Source organism: Lissotriton vulgaris, chromosome 3_1 (assembly GCF_964263255.1).
Source record: "Lissotriton vulgaris chromosome 3_1, aLisVul1.2, whole genome shotgun sequence".
Classification (NCBI taxonomy): domain Eukaryota; kingdom Metazoa; phylum Chordata; class Amphibia; order Caudata; family Salamandridae; genus Lissotriton; species Lissotriton vulgaris.
Window position 1 is genome coordinate 1,147,666,931 of NC_141689.1, and position 22,175 is coordinate 1,147,689,105.

Sequence of the window (22,175 nt, forward strand, 5' to 3'; positions counted from 1 at the left end):
GGGAGACTATTCCCATCCATCCTTCACCAGGCTGAGAGGACCGCGTACAGGGTGCCCATACAGAAGCTCGAAGGGGCTGAAGCCCACTCCCTTCTGTGGCACTTCCCTGTAGGAGAATAGCAAACAGGGTTGGAGGACGTCCCATTTCCTCCGCAGGCTTTCAGGCAGACTTCTGATCATGCCCTTCAAGGTCTTGTTGAACCTCTCAACCAGTCAATTCGACTGGGGGTGATAGGGTGTGGTTAACCGGTAGGTCACTCCACACTCCTTCCACATTGCCCGCATGTATGCTGACATAAAGTTGGTCCCCCTGTCGGACACAACTTCCTTGGGGAAACCCACCCGGGTAAAGATCCCCATTAGGGCCTTAGCCACCACAGGTGCAGTGACAGTCCTCAGAGGAATTGCCTCTGGGTACCGTGTGGCATGATCCACCAGAACCAGGATGAACCTGTGACCAGCTGTTGTTGGTGGATCCAAGGGCCCTACAATGTCGATGCCCACCCTTTCAAAGGGGGTGCTAATGACTGGAAGTGGTTCCAGGGGAGCTTTCTGCTTCACCCCTGTTTTCCCACTGGCCTGGCAGGATACACATGTCCGACAGTAAGTGTTGGATGCCACTTTCATCTGAGGCCAGTAATAGTGGGGGACAAGCCGAGCAAAGGTCTTGTCCTGACCTAAGTGTCCTGCCAAGGCTATTGCATGAGCCAATTCCAGCAGAAAGGCTCGGTATCGTTGCGGGACTACCAAGGCCCTTGATGAACCGGGTAAGGGTACCTTGGGTTCACTGTAGAGCAGTCCATCCTCCCAGTAAATATGGTAGTGTCCTGCAACGTCCCCTGCTGCCTGGGCTTCAGCCTGTCGCCTCAGTCCCTCAAGGGTAGGGCACTCCTTCTGGCCCTTACAGAACTCCACTCTGGTAGGTCCTCCCTCCACATGCCACTCAGCAGGGATGAGTAGGTCCTCTAGAGAGACTACTTCCCCCTCCACGGACACCTGGTTCACCACCACAGGTGGCCGATCTGTCACATGGGGTGTGGAAGCCGAAGCAGGCTCTTCCTGTCTTCGGGTCTGACCCTTTTTGGCAGCGGGTTGGGCCATTGTTCCAGGCTCCAACCCAGGCGAACTCCCTCTCCGGGCAGTCGCAGACCTTGTGCTCACACAGGCTCAGTCAGGTGTACCCAGCATCGCAGAGTGCGTCGAGTATTCCACCTCTCTCCAAGCGTTGTGCTCCATTTCATTCCCCAGCAGACAATCAACTGGCACGGCAGGGCTTACGGCAACTCGAAGTGAACTTGCAACCCCTTCCCACTCAAAGGGAACCTCATCCACGGGATACTGGCCCATTCTGCCGTCAGCCATCGCGACGGGGTAGAGTACATTGGGAACCACCTGCTCTGGAGACACCAGTTGACTTCTCACCATAGTCATACTGGCTCCTGTATCTCTCAGAGCCTCCCCTCTCTGGCCATTGATGGTGATCCATTGCCCATACTTAGCAGTATTTGGGGGCACCTGGATCTTAGGAACCATCTCCTGTTCTCCCAGGGACACTAAAGTGACACCCGTCCACTCACCCCCCTTATCTAAGGGCAACTCCTCCCCGAGCGCTACACTAGCTACTCCCGGGGTTTTTCCTCCGGTGGGAGGGGGGTGGTCTCTTTGGGCATCTGACATCTCCCTTATAATGTCCAACACCACCACACTCAAAACAGTGGACAACCCTTGGCTGCTGGCTTTGGCCAGGATGAGGGTTTCTGGGCGGGTTAGCCTTAGGGGTGAAACCTGTTCCCTTTCCCAGAAAATTGTTTTGGGGACCTTTAGAGAACTCCCGCTTTTTATCTCCCCCCTCCTTCTTCTGGGGGGCGCCCTGTCCGGCCTTTTGGGAATCCCCTCCAGTCCCCTTTGAGGACACCCGGTCACTTGCCCAGATGTCCACCTCCTCTGCAAGCTTCCGGGGGTTGTTCAGCTTGCTGTCCACCAGGTGTTGGCGCAGCTCGGGAAAGCATTTCTCGAGTAGGTGCTCTTTCAAAAATAGATCATACAACCCCTCATAATCCTTCACCTCACTGTCCTGTACCCAGCCCTCCAATGCCTTCCTTGCATAATCTAGGAAGTCCACCCAGTTCTGGGTGCTTAACTTGTGGCTCCCCCTGAACTTCTGGCGATATTTCTCTGGGGTTAACCCAAACTTCCTGTTCAATGCTAGCTTCATGGTGGGGTAGTTGGTCTGCTCCTCTGGTTCCAAGGCTAGCAAGGTGTCCCGACCAGTAGGAGGCATGTACTTGTACAACCCACCCCCCCAGTGCTTCTCCTGCACCCCATGGGCTCTTAAGGAGACCTCATAGGCAGCCAACCATTTGGCTATATCATCCCCTTGACTATAGCTAGCAATTAGGTATTTAGGCAAGTAGGGTCTGGACTCCCTGGCTGGTTCTCTGGATTCGCTGCCACCATTCAGAGTAGGAGAGGGTCCCCGTTGCAGGGCATGGAGTTCTAACTCCTTCAACTTAAATTCATGAGCCATCCTCCGCTCTTCCTTCTCCTGTTCCAGCTTGGCCAACTCCCATTTTAATTGCCTCATTTCCCTCCTGTCAGTGAGCTCTGCTTCGGTCAAGCTTCCCCCGGAGACACTACTGCCCCTCCTAGAGTAGGACACTGGTCCTGGGAGTAGGTTTTCCACCTCTGAGTGGAATAATCCATCTACCTCTATGACCGTGTCCCGGTCTGTCCCTTCATCCTCCTCCTTCCCTTCTCTGTGTGCTTCCACCCAAACCCTAAAACTGGTCTGGAGTTCCCCCTTCTTGGCACCACGCTTAAAAAACACCCCCATTTGTTGGCAGAAATCTTTTAGTTGGGCCACAGAGTAAGTGTCCAGTTCTTCCAGCGCAAATTCCATTTTGCAAAAGGCAATTCAAGGTTACACACACAAAAGGAATAGAGTTACAAGGGCAACCTGAAGCTACCTCTACCCCACCACCAGGAACAAATTTGGAAAAAGCAAAAGTAAAAATTAGGAGGGCCGCTAGGAGAAAACTCCAGGTGTAGGTTAGTGGATTACACTCAATTACTGCGGAGTAGTCGCAACCACAGTCACCATCCCACCGCTAGACACCAATCTGTTGGAACCTGATGTTGTCGGGTCACCTAGGGTAGCCTGGCCTAGGGTAAGACAATCTCTAACTGAGGCACATGTATAAAGGTTGCAAACCACCCAGCAGTAATTCAGTGCAATATCACTCAAAAATGACGCTACACCAATCTTTGTGTAAAAATACGTTCTGTTTTATAAAAATATTCTTTGCTCTCTTGTCTTCAGAAGATACAGTTCAATACATTTCAGCACTCTTAACCTTATTACTTTATCACATATAGCAGGTAACCATTTTTATCTTTCAATAGGTAAAGTGCAACAATTCAGTTTCCCAATGACACCTTCACTCTCCCACAGGAATTATTCCCTTGTCACAGGTTTAGATCATAATACCATGTGTTACAGTTCAAATACAGTGGAGGGCACAACTAACTCTCAAAAGGCTTAAGGCTAGCAATATCCCAACTGAACACACCAGGCGTTAAACCCTTCCTTTGTTTGTGAGGGAAGAAGGTTACACACAGCTAGGCCTGGTCTATATCAAGTGAGCGCAATCAGTTTTACTACCTCAAGCCCCCCCCTTTACAATAGCACGAGTGTTCACCTTGAACCTGAACCACCCTGCCCTGTGGAATCCCCACTGGGAACTCTTCCTCTCTACTCCCAGGACGTGAGAGTGTCACTGGAGATACTATGGCTCCTTATTTTAGTAACCTTTATTTCATGAAGGATTTCTGGTAACACGCTGAATCCAGCAAGATTGTGGTCTCTTTTCAGACTTCGTTCCTTGCTGCCCAAACTCTCGGTGTAGTCCGCCTCTCCGGACTAGTCCCACTGCCTTCCCCACCTTCCCGGCTTACTTTGTTTGGTAGTAGCCGAAGGCGGTCTCTCCCCTCGACCTTCCGGTTGGAAAGTGCTTCTCCGGCCGCGCTTGCGGAAATACTCGCTCTCCCCTCCCTTTCTGGAGAGCAGACGTACCTCCGGAGCTCACTCGACAGCCCCTGGCGCTTCACCAGCTGAGGGACGATGCGCTGTTACCTCGCGGTGCACTCCGGCGCCAGGAAACCTCCACACTTTCCTCAGCGGCTCCTCCCACGGGTGTCCGCCTACCGCCGACCTCACAATCCGTGCTCCGCCTCTAGCTGACCTCTTCCCGGGTATTCTCCTCCTCCAAGCCGGCAACTGTTCTTCCGTTGGCACTACCTCTTCGGCGCTGCAGCAACTCCTCACATGACTCGGCAGCCTTTCTCGATGGCGTTTCAGATCGCGGAGGCAGCAGCTGTGAAGTAAGCCCTCTTCCACCTTGCACCGACAGTCAAGATTAGCACAGCGCTACTGCAGGGATGGGGTCGGATTTGGCACACAGACAGGAGGTTCTTCACCACTGACAGGGGGATGCTGCTTCCTCACTAAGGCGGTGGCACGCCAGAGCCCAATTCAGCTCCCTTTACACTCCGCGTTGAGGACTCAGAACAGTCAGGGTTTAGACCTCGGGTCAAGCGCATTCACTTTAGGTACAGGGCTCGGTAGACCAGCAAGAGGGCCCGTCAATCTGCAGGGGAGATCTGCCTTTTGGTCAGTCTCTCCCTTTTCCAGTGCGCGCTCCTTCTCACTAGCCGCCTTACTCCTGTCCAGACTCACTCTTTCTACTTTCTCCCACCAACTCTAAAATGGCTGCCCTATTATAGCCTTATGTAGGCTGACCCCAAAGGGTCCAGAAAGGGCCAGATGGTTCTGGAATGCCCTATTATATCCTATGGGTCAGTTCTCAGGTGTGACAGTTGTGGCAGTTGGTAGCCACCATTTTGTGACTCCAAGTGATTTCCTGTCAGGAAAGGCATCTAGGACTGAGGTGAAAGATTATGAAGGTAAAAGAGCACCTATCCCCTCAGACCAGCACCATAAAAATTTAGTGGACACAACAAAAACAAAGGCAGGAAGGGCAAAAAGGGGACAAAATAAATAATAAATGGGAGGGACTATGCAAAGGGCCAGACAGGTCTAACACACTTACATTAGTTTTTGACTATTGCAAGGCCTATGTCTTCCGTAGGATAACATTGGGGTTACCATATTACATTTAATAAAGATAATAACCAAATAGGGACTGGTAAGCAGTTCATGAAATAGTAATGAAAAAACCTCTGTTATAGTAAAGTCTAATTTTGAGTTACAATTTTTTAAATTCTACTTTTATAAAGTTTGCATTTTTCTACCTTTGCCATTTAGTGCCTGCCGCCTGTCTCCGGGTCACATGAGTAGGTGCAGTTGGCAGTTGTCTTTGTGTATTCCTCCTCGACAGCCACATACAATAGAGAGCTTAGCGCTGCCTGGATGGGTCATCACTGGCAGAGCAGGCCCTAGACGAACTTACTCCTGAATAGGCAGTGCCCTGACTTTAAATAAAGACTACATACCCCTTGTAGTTAGTCTGGATCCAGGACAGGGTAGTTAGGGTGCTTGAGCACTTCAAATAGAATCTGCTAGAAATTTCTCCCACTTCAAAGAGCCCCAAGTAAAAATATTGGAATCCAGACAACAACAATTCAGTACAATTCTAGACATGTGAAAGACTCAGCCAGGAAGAAGGACTGCTGTGCTGCCGAAAGGACTGACACTCTGTTTAACTGCTACCCTGCTGACCTGCTGCCCTCTTACCTGAGTGAGAAGGACTAGACCTGCAACCTGTACCTAGGACCATGAGAGTGAATCTTGTAACACGCAGATGGACTCTGCAACTGTCAGTCCTACCCTGCCAAGTTGTTCGGTCCCAGTCCTTGACCCTTGGAGGTGGGACTGAAAGTCCTCTGCCAGTCCATCTGAGGACATGACACATCTCTTCTGCTGGACTGCAAAACCGCAAGCAGAATGGATGCAACACCTCTACTAAGTGAACTTTCCTTTTGCAAGGACTTTATATCACCCCCTGCCAGGGGCGTAACACCGGCCCACGCAGCCCCCGCTTTGCGGAGGGCCCGTGCTCCAGGGGCCCCCTCACTTACTTCATCATGAATTGAATGGTTGTGGTGCGCAGTGCGCACTGCACCTTTAATAAATTAAATGGTGCGCAAGGCATTCATGCATGCTTGAGCCCCCGCCGGGCCTCAGAAGCTAATAACCATGAAATGGTGCGCAACAACAACTGCTGGACACGCGCCGCGGCACCTGGGCCCCGGCCGAGGCCCCTGAGGGTCTTAATAAATGGTGCCCGTCCCCGGCCGGGGCATCTAAATTTCTTAATAAACGGTGCGTGGCCCCGGCCATGGCCTCTCTCTGAGGCTCTTTATATTAAACTGGGTGCTGGAGTTCTGGACTTTTTGGTTCCGTCCAGAGGTGTCAGGGATAACACCCGAAGACCCCGGAGTTCCACCTGTCTCGGTGCACAAATAAACAGAAACACGGGCTTCTCGATGGTGGCGTCAAAGACCAAAGGTTTATTACTGCAGGGACACAGAAGTCACAGAAACTACACACGGGCAGTGTCTAGGAGCCTGTTCGATTTGTACAAGAAGGGTTGCTCCTTATATACTAAAATTTGAGCTTGAGGCAAATTCTTTACATGTAATACATTCCCAAACCTTTGTGCCCTAAACAATAAATATTTGGCGTTGTACAGGAATCGTCGACAATATCTGATGTCAAAACATTACGAACGAGGAGTTCCCACTTTTCCATCATAATCTCATGTCAACTTTTCATTCAAGACCCGGACCGCCTCATCGTAAATTTCGTTACCTCCCCCTAATAAAGGCCCAGAAGGAAAGGAGCAGAGCCAGGTGCAGAAGATAGAAAAGCAGGATAAGAGATGTTTGTGGGTCGTAAATGGGCAAGGCTACCAGCTTCGGCCGCCTAATCATGATCAGGCCAACGAACACAAGAACCAGTATAGCAGGACTGGCCTCAGGCAGAGGAGGCAGCCTTTGTCGAGTCATGCAGCCACGGCATGTTCTGATCTAAGGTGCACGTGTCACTAGAGAGGTGAATCTCCGGCTAAGCCTACGTGTCCTTAACCGAAATGAAGTAATCAGAGATCATTGCGTATGTGAGGGCAAGAAACACAAAATGGCTGCCATGATCTAAGATGGATGCCATGGGTAGATCGGAAATGTGTTTGTAACAGGAGTAGTCTTGCTCTTAGCATAGCGAAAACACCAGGATATGCTAAATGGATCATTTGCGGTTCGCTGATACCAAAATTATGTATTTACGACAATGTTGGAAACACGGGTTCAAATCGTCACGGAACCTCAGACCCTCCTTTTGCCCTTACATAGGCAATTAATCAGTCTATGTCAGAGTCTAACTCTATGCTCTTCAGGTCAGTGACATGCTGTTGTATCATCATCCTTTCTCGTGCCTTTTCTCCAAATGCAGGTGGTTTTCGGAAATAGGTTGCAGCACAGAGACTACACAAAGCGGGACCACACTGGATAATCAGGCAGCATGAAAATAGGAATACTAAGATGACACCAATGACCATCAGAACCTTCCATCCCCACGCTGATATCAGAGTCCAAAACCACTCCATAAAGGACCAGGTTCCCTGGTCTACGTGTATTGAGTCGGAAATCTTGTGTAGCTTAGAGATCGCCTCATAGACAGTTGGAGCATTATTGGGAATAAAAACACAGCAGCTCGATTGGATCATTCTGCATACCCCACCTCGATCTGCAAGTATTACGTCTAGAACCATACGGTTCTGCAACGTCATGAGTCTATCCGCCTGAAGCTCAGCTGTCAAGTTGCTAAGGGCACCAGCAGTTTCGGTAATAGTAGATTCAACTACCCGTGTTAGCTGACGTATGCTTCTACTATTGGCCATAGGCCCCCAGAACGGAAGGAAACCTTTGAAGAAGTCTCCAGCTTCCTGACCAGCGGTGTCTTCCTTGCTGAAAACACCTCTTGCTACTCTGGTCTTGTGATAGTCTGAAGAAGCAGTGTATGTTGGAGGCAACAATCGAGCAATATAACATGAACCTGAAAAGTCAGCAGGCAACCATGTATACGCTCTGTCTTGACAGATGAAGTAGGTACCCCTAGCAGTAAGGAAGGCAGGGGAAGAGTTATACGGAAACACGTAAGTCTCAACGCACTCACTCCTCCCTAGCTGAGCTCTCGGATTTCTCCCATTTCCTTGCAAACAGACCTGACCTTGGTGAGGTACGACCCAGATTGGAGTGGAGCTTTTACGCTTGCTTTCTCCCAAACTAAGGCGATACTCTGAAGAATTCCAACTCAAATATACTTGTAATTCATCTCTAGGGTAGGATGGAGTATTATTGACGTCCTTGATCATGTCAATAATTCCCTGGACTAAAGCTTTGTTGGCAGAGTTGTATTTAGTGGAACGTGGTGGACGTGGAGGATAGGTTTCAAGGGCATAAGCAAAGATGGTCTGAAGGGCCTGAAATGATCCATTATAGCTAAAAGGCAAAACTAGATAGGGAATGCCTTTATCCATAATGTGGGGTATCAAGCCACACACCCAGCAGTCTGTAGTGTTGACTACCAGTTGGTGTTGATGCAAGAGCTGTACGAAAGTGTTATTAATAAATTCTGAGCGTCGAGCTTGCTCATGTTCAGGAAATGAGTGAAAAGAGTGCATAGAAGAAACAGTAGAAGTAGCAGGATCAAGGGAAGGTACCGTAGTTACTGGCATAAAAATTAAATTCACACCAAAGACTATTCCACCCACCAATGTTATCAAGACAATTAAAAATGTAATAGCACATTGCATCAGAAAACATTTGCTATGAAGAATTCTGTAAAGTCTGTTTCTGCGAACATAAATCACATTTTCTCGTTGCAGCGCAGGAAGCTCCATCTTCTACAATCCGCTCGCGACCACTGATGATGTGTACGTAGATGAAAATGCCTCTATCAGCTCTGGGAGTTCCCAGAACTAACAGAAAGATCGACCTTGTGTCTGACCCCCGCAGATTCAACTAGGCACACAGCCACGACCCTACGGCTACCCAGACGGCAAGGCAATTTTAAAAAAACAATAAAACAATAGCAAACTTCCTGGCTGGAGGCAAAATGTTAAAATTTCAAATGTGTAAAATAGGCAGTTTCCTGCTTTATTTGTCCATATTGCGAGATCGTAAATTGTATCTCAGTTTTGCAGGAACTGTTTGATCTGGAAACAGTGTGTTATCAGCAGAGGTTGCAATGTTCAAGTTCGCAGATGGCAAAGTTTCTTCTGATGCAGAGGGCAAGTGTTCAGGAGTCAAAGAAGTAGTTTCAGGAGGAGAGTCAGAGTTCGATGTGTCAGTTATCAGTTCGGCATCGCTGAAAGGGACGAACCTGGGTGTCCGTTCAAACTCAGAGGCACCAATTCCCTTCTTCACCCAGTTATCGTAAGGAAGTGGCAGGGGCACACGTTTGACGTGCGTCGCATGTATCCAATGTTTGCGACCAGCCACACGAACAGCAGTTCTCGTTGCTAGCAGTACTTGATAGGGGCCGACAAATCTGGGTTGAAGGTTCTTCGTCCTCGCAAAGTTGCGCACCACAACGTGGTCACCTGGTTTCAGCTGATGACCTGGACTCTCCGGTGGCTTTGGCAATGCATCGAAAACCTGTTGGTGAATAAGACTCAATTTAGCAGTCAAGTCGTAAAGGTAATCAATCAACATTGGATATTCCAGAGAACAGAATTCCTTTGGCCTTGGCACTCCCCAAATGTTAGCGGGACGGCCAAAGACAATTTCATATGGACTAAGCCCTACTCTAGAATGTACAGTCGCTCTCGTGGATAATAAAGCCAAAGGTAGTGCGTCTGGCCAGGATAAACCCGTGGATGCGTGTATTTTAGCAAGTTTTAGTTTGAGGGTGCCATTGTAACCCTCAACTAAACCAGCAGACTGGGGATGGTTTGCACTGTGAAACTTTTGCTTGATCCCTAAACCGGCACACACACTCTGCATAACTTTCCCTATAAACTCACTTCCGTTATCTGACCATACAATCCGTGGCATTCCGAACCTAGGGAAATATTCCTTGAGAAGAATTTTGGCAGTTGATAGGGCAGTGTTGTCCTTTAGTGGATATGCTTCGATCCATCTGGAGAAAGCACAAACTACCACCAGGACGTACTTTAGGTTGTTGCAGCGATCCATGTGAATGAAGTCTAACTGAATCACTTCAAAGGGGCAAGAAGGAGGAGCGAAGTGACCTGCAGGTGTGGGGATTCCCTTGCCAGGATTATGCATCAGGCATACCATACAATTTTTCACCACTCTCTCTGCACATTTACTAATCCCATCATTCTTCCAGACTGGGGCCAACATCTTACACTCCAACTTAAAGCATGACCCATCAACATACAACGTGCCATCTGGATCTGACAATGGAGTGTCTTTTAAATCAATTCGTCCTTTTGTCTCCTCCTCGGTTCTGAAACAACAGTCATGGGGTTCGGAATCACTCGACTCTTGATTAGTCGGCAAGAATGTTGCTGGATTCAATACATTGCATCTTTTGATCTGAATATGACTCGCTAGCAATGTCAACTCATAGCCTGATAATCTAGCACTAGTAAGGTGTTGCGTCTTGGTTCTGTTCATGAGTGTATCCACAGCATGAGGAACCATGACCACTAGCATGTTGTTCATCACCAAACCAGCAGATTGTCGAATGGAGGCCGCAGCTGCCGCTGTGGCTCTCAAACAACTAGGCAATGCTCTAGCTACCGGATCTAATGTTGATGAAAAATACGCACAAGGGCGTTGTTTATCACCAAATCTCTGTGTCAGAACACTCAACGCGCAACCTTCTCTCTCGTGAACATAGAGCGTGAATGGTTTACTGTAATCGGGTGTACCCAATACAGGAGCCGAACATAGTGCATTTCGTAACTCAGAAAAACTCTCCTGACATTCAGCAGACCATGGTACCGGACTCGGAACATTTTTCCCAGTCAAAGCTACCAATGGTTTCGCTAAAAGAGAAAAATTTGGGATCCACTGCCTACAGTAAGAGGTAATACCTAAAAAGGCACGTACTTCTCTCTGTGTGCGAGGAACACTCATCTGCGTAATTGCTTTTATTCTCTCTGGGGTCAACTTCCTTCCCTCCTTTGACAAGAGATGACCTAGGTAGGTCACTTCTTGGCAACAGTATTGCATTTTTGAAGGTGACACCTTGTGATTCAAATTAGACAAATGATGCAATAACGAAATTGTAGCTGCTTTGCAAGTTTCCTTGTCATCGGCAGCCACTAGAAGATCATCTACATACTGCACTAAAGCAGAACCTGGAGGAAGTACAAAAGAATCTAACTGACTTTTTAATGCTTGACTGTAAATGGATGGGCTCTCACAATAGCCTTGTGGAGCACGTTTAAACCTGAAGCTTCGACCTCCTAGAGAGAAGCCGAAAATATCTCTGCTTTCCTCGGCTATCGGAATGCTGAAAAAGGCATTCTTCAAGTCGATAACTGAAAACCATGTGGCTGTTGCAGGAATCAATGTTAACAATGCAGTAATGTCTGGAACCACAGGATACTGTGGAACCACAATTTTATTAACCTCTCTGAGATCGATAACAAACCTATATACTGGAGGCTTCGAAGGATCAGTACGTTTCAAAATTGGTAATACAGGACTGTTACAGACATTTCCTCTAGTTTCTTCAACCACGCCTTTCTTAATCAAATCTTGTACAATCAATAAGAGTGCTCGTTCACCTTCACTAGAGATTCTGTATTGAGGGATTCGTGGAAATTTGACATTTGCTTTCAAAGTGACTACATATGGTGGTATTTCCAAAAGGCCTACATCGTTAGGACCAGTCGCCCAGAGAGTATCAGGGAGAGAACGCAGCTCTGGCGGGAGTGCATCCATTGACAAGTACATCGGAGAGGTGATTCGTTTACCCAACGTAAGCTGTACTCCTTCCGGAGAACAGTACAATGTCGCGTATAGGCGTTTTAACAAGTCTAAACCAAGCAGATTTTCATTACAACCTGTCGTCAAAATTAGGGGTGCTTTCAATTGACACGGTCCAACAGAAATAGACAAAGGACCAGATACAGGATTGTAAACAGGGGCGCCTGAAAAACCTACAGAAACATTTGTTAAGCCGGACAAAGGTGCGCCAGGGAGTTTCGCATGAATGATAGAACTTTTTGCGGCACCAGTATCCAACAGAAACGGTTTGACTACACCTGATGTTGCTACTGCGACATAAGGCCCACTCTGATCCACTGGAACTGATACTACTCCCTCTCTCTGTCCATGGCTGTCCTAGTACTCATTTTGTTGAAATCCCTCATCGTTTTCACAATAGTCTTCAACATGATACTGTTGTGACCTATTCTGTTGAGCAGACTGTCCATTTCGCTGATCAAAGTGATTGGAAGGGCGATCGTTCGTTTGTGGAGGCATAGCACCTCGTCCTCGACCTCTAGAATTTTGCACAAAACCACCACGACCTCTCTGAGCTGCTGCAGCGTTATTCTGCGCTAAGACTGGACACTCATTCTTATAATGACCCTCTTTCTTACAATACGCACATTGATTCCACTGGTATTGCGGTCTTTGGGAACCATAATCTGTCCTTTGATATGACCCTTGCTGTGTATTTGTCTGATTCATACGAGGCGGATATGCCTGTTGCAAAAGAACTTTAGTCTTTAAATCTTTCGTTTTCTTATCTGATTTCTCTTTCTCTTCTTTATCCCTGTTTTCATAATACTGTGCAGTTGCAAGTATTTGCGCAGTTGTAGAGACAGCCCACGCACTCTCGGAATCTTTCAATTTATTGCAGAGTTCTGGTAGCAGATTGTGTACGAATTTATCGACAAACAATCTCTGTCCTCCTTCTGTACTCATATCCTGACCACTATGATCTACAAAAGTCTCTTCGAACCTCGTGAAAAAGTCGGAGACACTTTCGTCTTTCTTCTGCCTGCATGCGGACAACTTGTCCCAGTTAACGCGCAATGCTGGCATCAGAGTCTTCATTAATTCAATTATCCTACCTGGAAGATTAGCAATTAGAGGTTCGGGTTTGGAACCACCTATTTGCTGACCATCTGCTGCAATTATAGCTGCCCAGTCACCACCTAGGGCAACTGGATGATTCTCTTTACGAATTTTAGCCCAAATGGGTTGCGGAACTACATTCCCAAATAACATGTCAATGTCCGCTAGATTCATTACACAAGCCTCAACTGTCTGCGCCAACTCCTTATAATATCCGGCAGGATTCTTACGCGGATCTGGCAAGGCCTGTTTCACTGCTAACACTTCGGCTCGCTTCCACGGAATGTGTATCCACACTCTTTGGAATTGCGCCGGGGCGGCTACAATACCGTTGACAGCATCAGCTTGTACTGCATCGCGCCAAATTGGAGGAACCTCCCTCATTGGATATTGGCGGTTCTGCTTAGTACTATTCTTCTCTAAGTCCCTTGGTGAACGAAGTGATGGATCATTCCTATAACTTAAAATTAGTTCCATCGCTTCTTTTATATTTTGACCTATTATCGTACCAGTAGCAAACTCTTTTTGGACCTTAATCAATTCTGCTAAATTTGAGTCAGAGTCATCTTCTTCTAACTCCTCTCGTAAAAGAGAGCACATCTCGTCGAACACATATCTTTGTGTTGGTTCATTCCACTGCATAAATGTATCCAATACATCTCTAGTACTATATCTCCTACTCTTCGAAATCCATCTGAGAGCCGTGGAATCTAATATTCCCCGTTCCTCAGTACTTGGGAGCTGACTACGTCTCTGTACAGAGTCAGAAGTAGGAGTCTTAATTAAAGATTTATAGAAAGGAGACAGAATGTTAGAGACAGAATCAGTGATTCTTCGACGAACGGAAAGTGGTGTCATAATACTAGCAGATGTAGAGAACACAGTAGCAGTTGGAACAGATAGACCAGAAACAGTAGGAGTATCAGGCAAGGTAGCTTGTGAAACAGTAGGTGTAAGCAATACAGGTATAGGCAAAGAAGTCGGCAACCCAGGAAGAGGGGGTGCCGTAGGAACATTCACATTCACCACAGGAGGTACAGGAGCTTGATTCTGAGGGGCAAGAGCAGGAATACCAGGTTGTCCAGCAACCGGCAATTGAACATTCGGTACAGGCGGAGCCGTAGCACCCTGTGCATACGGTGGGGGTGATCGCAACAAGTAAGACAACAGAGGATCATTTTCAGGGTCCTCTACTATCTTAGTTGTACTCAATGGCAAGGCAGGGTAGCATTTGTCTATCGCTAAATTACGCTCTCTAGTAGCTATCTCTATTGCCTTTTCAGACTCGTTGACTTGCAGCTGCTTGGCAGCCTGTTCTAAAGTCAACTCTTTGTCCTTCTGTTCTTTCTTCAACCTTTTAATTTCTCTCTGTTTAGATTCTTTTCGCCAGTAACGGAAAGAATCAAACATTGCCGGCCGGGCTTTCTTCTTAAACAATTTCACTTCTAAATTGTCAAGAACGGGGCGTGGCCAAGATGGCGGTGTGAGCGGACGTGCCTCTCTGAGCTCCCGCCGCCGGCCACTGAACTTAGCACCATCATAGCATTTGCCCGGCCGAGAGTGACCCCAGGGGGCCCCTGGCAACAGCGCCTCGCCAGCGACGACCTTCAGGCCCGGTTCTACGACCGAAGGCGGCCTGACCCTTGCGGCGTTCGGCCGCGGAAACAGCGGCGGTTGGGGCCTGGCGCGCTCCGAGAGTCCGGAGCACGATTGAGAGCGAGGCCGAGGGGGGCGGAGCCACGGAGCCGCCAGGGATCGCCTGAAGCAGGGACCAGCAGAGGCGGCGGGTCCGGCCCGCACGGGGACGTGCGAGGCTTCCCACGGTCCCACGTGGAGGCTTCTGCGGACCTGCCGCCCCCGTCGGAGATCGGCGTGCACACTGCCTGAGCTGCCGCCGGCTCCCGCCGCCGGACCCGCGTGAGCCCCTGAGACCCACGGCACAGCCCCTGAGACCCGCGGCACAGCTCGGCGGAGAAGAGGTACGGGGGGGTGAGACAGTGACACCGGCCCCCCCCCTCGCACAACACCTGTGTCCCAGCGCGCCTGACCGAGGTAGAGTTGGCGCGTGAGGCGCAATTCCTAACGGCAGCCCGCCATTTTAGGCGACCAGGCACTGGGGCTGCGGTGGAACGCCGCCTGGAGGACCCACGCGAACCCCTGAGACCCGCAATACAACCCCTGAGACCCGCAGCACAGCCCCTGGGTCCCGCAGCACAGCACGGCGGAGAAGAGGTACAGGGGGGGTGAGACAGTGACACCCCCCCCCCCCCCTCGCACAACACCTGTGTCCCGGCGCGCCTGACCGAGGTAGAGTTGGCGCGTGAGGCGCAATTCCTAATGGCAGCCCGCCATTTTAGGCGACCAGGCACTGGGGCTGCGGTGGAACGCCGCCTGGAGGACCCACGCGAGCCCCTGAGACCCGCAATACAGCCCCTGAGACCCGCAGCACAGCCCCTGGGACCCGCAGCACAGCACGGCGGAGAAGAGGTACAGGGGGGGGTGAGACAGTGACACCGGGACCCCCCTCCCTCGCACAACCGCCATTTTGGGTGACCAGACACTGGGGCCGCAGTGGAGCGCGGCATAGACCTGGCCCGAGCCCTGAAGCCACCGACACCGTGAGTGGCACTAGGGACCGGCCACCTTCCAGCCCACCCTCTCGCGCTGCTGCCCTGCGCACCAGCACTCGCACCTACCCGGGAGCCACACGGGGGCTGCATCGAGGGGGCACATCGAGAGAGGAGCCTTCCAGCGGCACACAGCGCCTGCCTGCCCAAGGAGCCTGACGAATAGCCCGGCGCTGTCCTCTCAATCACGCTGTAGGCCTGGGCGGCGAATCTAGCACCTACCCGGATACTGGCCAGAGGACGCTCCTGGACACCACGGCGAGTGGAGGGTCCCGTCCCCCGGCGTAGCTCCTGCCTGCGTAGTATATCCCTAGCGGAGCCCTCACACTTGGGCCCCCACTGCGAGGGCCACATCGCGACGCCGACACCCGGCTGGACACACAACCAACGCTCGGAGCGCGCCACCTCTCCGCTGCCCACGTGCCAGACGCCGGGGGACACAGCAGCGTCTGCGGCCCGAGCTAGCGGTGCCAGTAGCGGCTTGCTGCTGGGCAGGGGACACCGTGGGAGCCATGTCAAACGCTAGGACAAGGAAGGACCGCTCCATCGCTGAGCTCTTCACCCCCGGCGCAGTGGGAAAGAAGACTGATGTCGCAACTACCAGCCACCGCGCGGGCTCCGAGAAGAAGAGCCAGGCCTCGCCAGCCCAGGGACAGACGGACCCGGAGGGCCCAGTCACGCGCTCCTTTCTGGAATCGCTCTTCAGGGGGCTGCGCGACGATATCCAGGAGCTGAAGAAAGAACTCCAGGACGAGATAAAGGAGGTGCGCCGGGACACCGACGCCATTGGCGAGAGGGTGGCGGAGCTAGAGACGAAGAGCGACGCAAGGGATATAGAAATTGAAGCATTGCGACAGGAACTAGTGCGCATACACGACCAGCAAGTGGACCTCCAGACGCACGCCGAGGATTTGGAGAACCACTCCAGGCGGCATAACATCAGGATCAGGGGGGTGAAGCACTCCCCGGACACGGAAGATCTCTTTCACTTTACTCAGGGCCTGTTCAATCATATCCTAAGCCGGCCGACAGACTCTCCCTTGGGCCTGGACAGAGTGCACAGGACGGGCCCCCCTAGAGCGGCAACGGCCCACCCAGCCGACATCCTCGTATGCGTGCAGGACTATCGGACCAAAGAAGAGATCCTCAACAAGGCGCACCAGATGGCGCCGGTGTCCTATGGCGCGCACTCCCCTGCTCTTTATCAAGACCTCGCGGCGCTGACCCTAGAGAAGAGGCGCATCTTCCGACCTGTCACAGCAGAACTGCGGAAACGCCACATCTCCTACAGCTGGGGACACCCCTTTAGGCTTGTTTTCAGGATGGGCAATAATCTTCACCAGGTCCGCTCCCTCAGGGAGGCGTGCAACCTCCTGAACATTGAGGAACCGACCGAAGCGGAGAATCCGGTAGCCGGGGGCACCCCCAGTGAGGAGGCACCAGGCCGATGGCGGCAGCAGCGGAGGCGACATAGGCCGCGGCGTCCCGCCACCAAAGAGATCGCAGAAGGCCAACGAGCAGCAGTGGAGACCGTCGCACAAGGCCTGGTGAATCAAGAAAACGACTGACCCCGGGCCAGGGACCCACGAACCTGAGAGGTTACGGCTCGGCCGAGACTGCTCGCGCCGGCGGCGGGGGTGAAGCCTCGCTAGCCCGCGTTCTTTCTTCGCCAGCCCTTCGATGGCCGACCTGGACGGAGACGTGCACTGTCCGCCGTCACCGTCGCCATCGCCTACACTCCAAGTGATTTCCTTACCACAGGTCCAGCGGACATTCACCTGGATCTGGGACTATGATGGTTCAGACTTCTTTATGGTTGAGTTGACATGGGCAGAGGGGGGGGGAGGGGGGGGTTTGGAATTGCATCGGTGCTTGCACCCTTCTCAAGGTTCGAACACTGCGTCCAAGATGATTGTGGGGAGGGGGGAGTTGCACCAGTTGGGGTTGGGGGGGAGTTGGGGGAAGAAGGGGAGGGTGGGGGGGGCTCTCCTTGTCCAAGGGATTCTGCCACCACTGAAGGGGGTTCTGATGCCGCGGATGGAGCCGATAGGACTCCCAGCACAGTGTCTTCCACGGTCCGTTGGCCCGCAGCCACGGCCTCCGGGTGGGGATTGGCATCTTTCTTATTATCCCAGACATGCCACGACACCTAACAGTGCTCACGCTTAATGTGCGGGGTCTCAACAGTCCAAACAAACGCAGGGCGATACTATCCTGTCTCGAGCGCTCCAAGGCGGATATCTGCCTCCTCCAAGAAACACACCTTGTGCGCAGCGACCAGCACAGACTCAAATCACGCGCTTTTCCATGGCAGTTCTTCTCCTCCTCCCTGAAGAAGGCAGCCGGGGTGGCGATCCTAGTGGCCAAATCATTCGAGGGGAGGGTCCTCCAGAAAGAGGCCGAAATTAAAGGGCGGCTTCTACTTTATAGCTTCCAGATTGCAGGCCATATCTTGCTGGTGGGTTCTGTCTACGGCCCGAATGAGGGGCAGGAAAGATTCTTACATACGGCTCTAGAGACCGCTACATCCACTACACACACTCACTTGCTGCTGGGTGGAGACCTCAACATTGTATTTCATAACACGGCGGACCGCTCAGGCCAGAGATCCGGGCAGGTGGGGGCGCTCACAGCGGCAGGACATGCACACATAGCAGATTTGGGCCTCACCGATTTATGGCGACACACACACCCCCAGACGACTGCCTATACGTATTACTCGGCGGCACACAAGACTTATGCGAGACTGGATTATTTTCTGGGCTCCTCTCAACTGGCGCTACAGGTCGAGGGAGTGGAGATACTGCCGGCCGCACTTTCGGATCACTCCCCAGTGGTAGCGACGCTTCGTGTGGGAGCCATGCCGGCTCCACAACGACACTGGAGGCTGCGAGATGGCCTCTTGCAGCTGCCTGACACCCAGACCCGACTCACGGCCGCGATAGACCACTTTTTGGAACACAACGCCAATGATGACACCACGAAGGCCACCCAGTGGGCGGCCCTCAAAGCGGTCCTACGCGGGGAACTCATCTCCATAGCCACGGCCAACAACAAGGAAAGGGCGCTGAAGCGTGCCGAGCTTACCCAACGGGTGGCGGAACTGGAACAGATGCACCAACGCACAGGGGCGGCCAGGGCATGGCGACAATTGTGCGCCGAGCGGAAAATGTTGGCGGCCTTGGATCAGGACGTGGCGGAATACGCCGCTATGCGCCTCAAACACGTCTACTACACCGGAGGCGACCGTTGCGGGAGGCTTCTGGCGAGCAGACTACGGGCGCAAACCCAACGGCAACAAGTGCGCTCTCTCCTGTCGGCTAATGGCGGCCAGATTACGGAGGACGCAGCGATTGCGGCGGCCTTCGGCAACTTTTATGCGGCGCTCTACGACGCGGACCACCTGGACCCCAATGCCGGCCCGGCCTACTTGCAGGGCGCGGAGCTCCCCACCCTCACCCAAGCCCAAGCGGACTTTCTGGAGTGGCCCATAGGCCTGGAAGAGGTCATCTCTGCTATTGCCCGCCTCAAAGTGGGGAAATCCCCGGGACCCGACGGCTATACTGCGGCGTTTTACAAGACCTTCTGCCAGCAGCTGGCCCCCCTCTTGCGCGACCTGTTTAATACATTCGACAAGCCTGGTGCCATACACCCGGACCTGCTAGAGGCGTCTATCTCTGTTATTCCCAAACCGGGCCGTGACCCGGCGGCCTGCGGTTTATACAGACCCATCTCGCTGCTGAACGTAGACTTGAAGCTCTACACTGGCATACTAGCGAGCCGCATCGCACCATATATGCAGCAGCTGATAGACCCCGACCAGGCGGGCTTTATCCCCCAACGGCAGACCAGCGACAACACCAGGCGGGTGCTGCACCTCATTGAGGCCGGGTCACGCACTAAGCCGGGCTGCATGCTCCTCACCATCGATGCGGAGAAAGCATTCGACAGAGTGCATTGGCCATACCTCGATCAGGCCCTCCGCCACTTCTGATTTGGGGAGAAACTCCGCCATCGCATCTTCAACTGCTACCGCCGGCCCAATGCCGCGGTAAGGGTGAACGGTCATACCTCCCCGAGATTCGACATTGGCAGAGGCACGCGCCAGGGCTGCCCTCTGTCGCCGCTCCTATTCGCACTATATATGGAGCCGATGGCTCAGAGAGTGCGGCAGCATGCACTCATATCTGGTATCAAATTTGGTGCCGACACGCATAAGATCAGCCTGTACGCTGACGACGTCTTGCTGTCCCTTACCGACCCGATGCAATCCCTGCGTGCTCTCTTTGTGGAGCTTCACACCTTTGCCCTGGCTTCGGGTTTTAAAATCAATGAAGCCAAATCTGAAGCCCTGAACATCTCCCTAAGCCCAGACGTGGTGGCCGAGATTAAGTCAGAATTCAAAATACAATGGTCAGATGCAGCCGTCCCGTACCTGGGCGTTCGCCTGGCTCCTACTGTCCGGGGTACTGCGCGAGTCAATTATGAGGCACTCACACTCAAACTCCGGGAGCAGCTCCGACGTTGGAAGCCGCTCACATTGTCATGGCTAGGCAGAATTGCCGCAGTTAAAATGACACTGCTACCGCAGATCTTGTATCTGTTTCAGACGCTCCCCTTGAATCCCCCGAAGGGTTGGCTTCAGCAAACTCAATCGGAATTGTCGCGGTTCATTTGGAACGGCCGGCGCCCTAGGTTTAAGCACACTCTCGCCACTCTGCCCCCAGCGAACGGGGGGGTCGGTGTGCCCGACCTCACCCTGTACTTCCAGGCAGCGCAGCTGCGCACTTTCGTGGAATGGTTTCAACTGGAGTCCGGCAAACACTGGCTCTTCCAGGACCAGGCGGTGGCCGGCCGTACCCTCCAAGGCGTGCTTTTCCTGCCACGCCGACACCGACCCCCTAACCTGTACGCCTCTGAAATCACAAGCACCGCCCTACGAGTGTGGGACAGAGTGGCCGTGGCCAAGGGACTGACCACCTTCCCCTCGCCTATGACCCCCATCTTTGAGAATCCGGACTTCTCGCCGGGCTTGGATGCCGGAGCATTCACGACGTGGCGGACGACGCCCTGTAGAGCGGCGGGACTCATGTTCGACCTCAAGGGGGTCCTCCCGTTCCAGCAGGTCAAGGCGGACTACGGCGTGGCCGAATCGGAACGCCTGCAGTACCTGCAGGTGCGCCATTGGGTGCTCCACCCCTCGATCCAGCCCGGGGCCCAACGGCACCTCACGCCCTACGAAAGGTGGCTGCTGACGCGCACCTCGGACAAGAAATTGATTTCGGACCTTTATCAGCAGCTACTTCTCACTCAGGCGCACACGTACAACGCGGGCCAAGTCAGGTGGGAAAGGGACCTAGGGCGGCAGCTCACTAGGAAAGAATGGGAGGGGGTGTACCACAGGGCCAGACAATCGGCGCACCACACCGGGCTCACCGAGACACTAACTAAAGTAGCCACATACTGGTACCACACCCCTGAGAGACTACACCACTGGGATGCCCGAGTAAGCGACAGATGCTGGAGGGGGTGCGGGGAACTAGGGACACTGGAACACTTGCTATGGAGCTGTGAGGCGCTTCGCCCCTATTGGGACCCTATCCTGGACCTTATAGACGCACATCTAGACACACAACTGCCGCGCTTCCCAGCATACATTATTCTAGGCCTCCCAAACGCCCTCATGTACCCTCTGAAGTCCTGGAGGGGACGTTTGATCGCGCTTGCGCTTGGGGCAGCGGTCCAAAACATTGTGGACCACTGGAGAGCAGTTCAGGCTCCGCAGCAATTGGGGTGGCTCCACCGGCTCTGGGCGATCCTGGGAATGGAGAAACTATCACTGGCAGCAGCAGGGAGGGGAGCGGACTTTGCGGAACTCTGGCGACCATTCCTCGCCCTGCTTACCGGGGAGTTTCGTGAGGTGAGCTGCCCACGCTACCTGCGTCTGCTACGCCTAGCAGAAACACCTCTCCCAGAACCCAAGACACGCGCCCGTAAGCGCACAGGCCCTGCGCACGTAGCACCACTTGACCGTTAATGATAGACCACAACCGATAGATTACCTCCGGAAATGGACAAGGAGAGGGGAGGGTTGGGGTGGGAAGGGTAGGGGGGTTGTTTACAGTTCTTTGTTCCCTCAGGTTGCACTAGTACTGCTCAGCTTGCACCGTTGTAGCACCTCTTATGACGCGGCCGGCCCAGTTGGGTTGTAGGCGGCTTGCTGTGTTAACGGACGATATGCCCGCTGGCCTTGTGATAGGGGTCAGAGGGGTTGCTGACTTAGGCCTCCCCGGAGTGGTGACGGCCCCTACAAATATCTCGGAGGTGCATTTTGTTTGCCTATGCTCAATAAAAGATTTAATACATAAATTGTCAAGAACTTCAGGTTCAAAACTACCATGCAGTGGCCAACTAAGGACACCGTCTTTTTCAGTGTATCGGACCCACACCTCATTATAAGATATA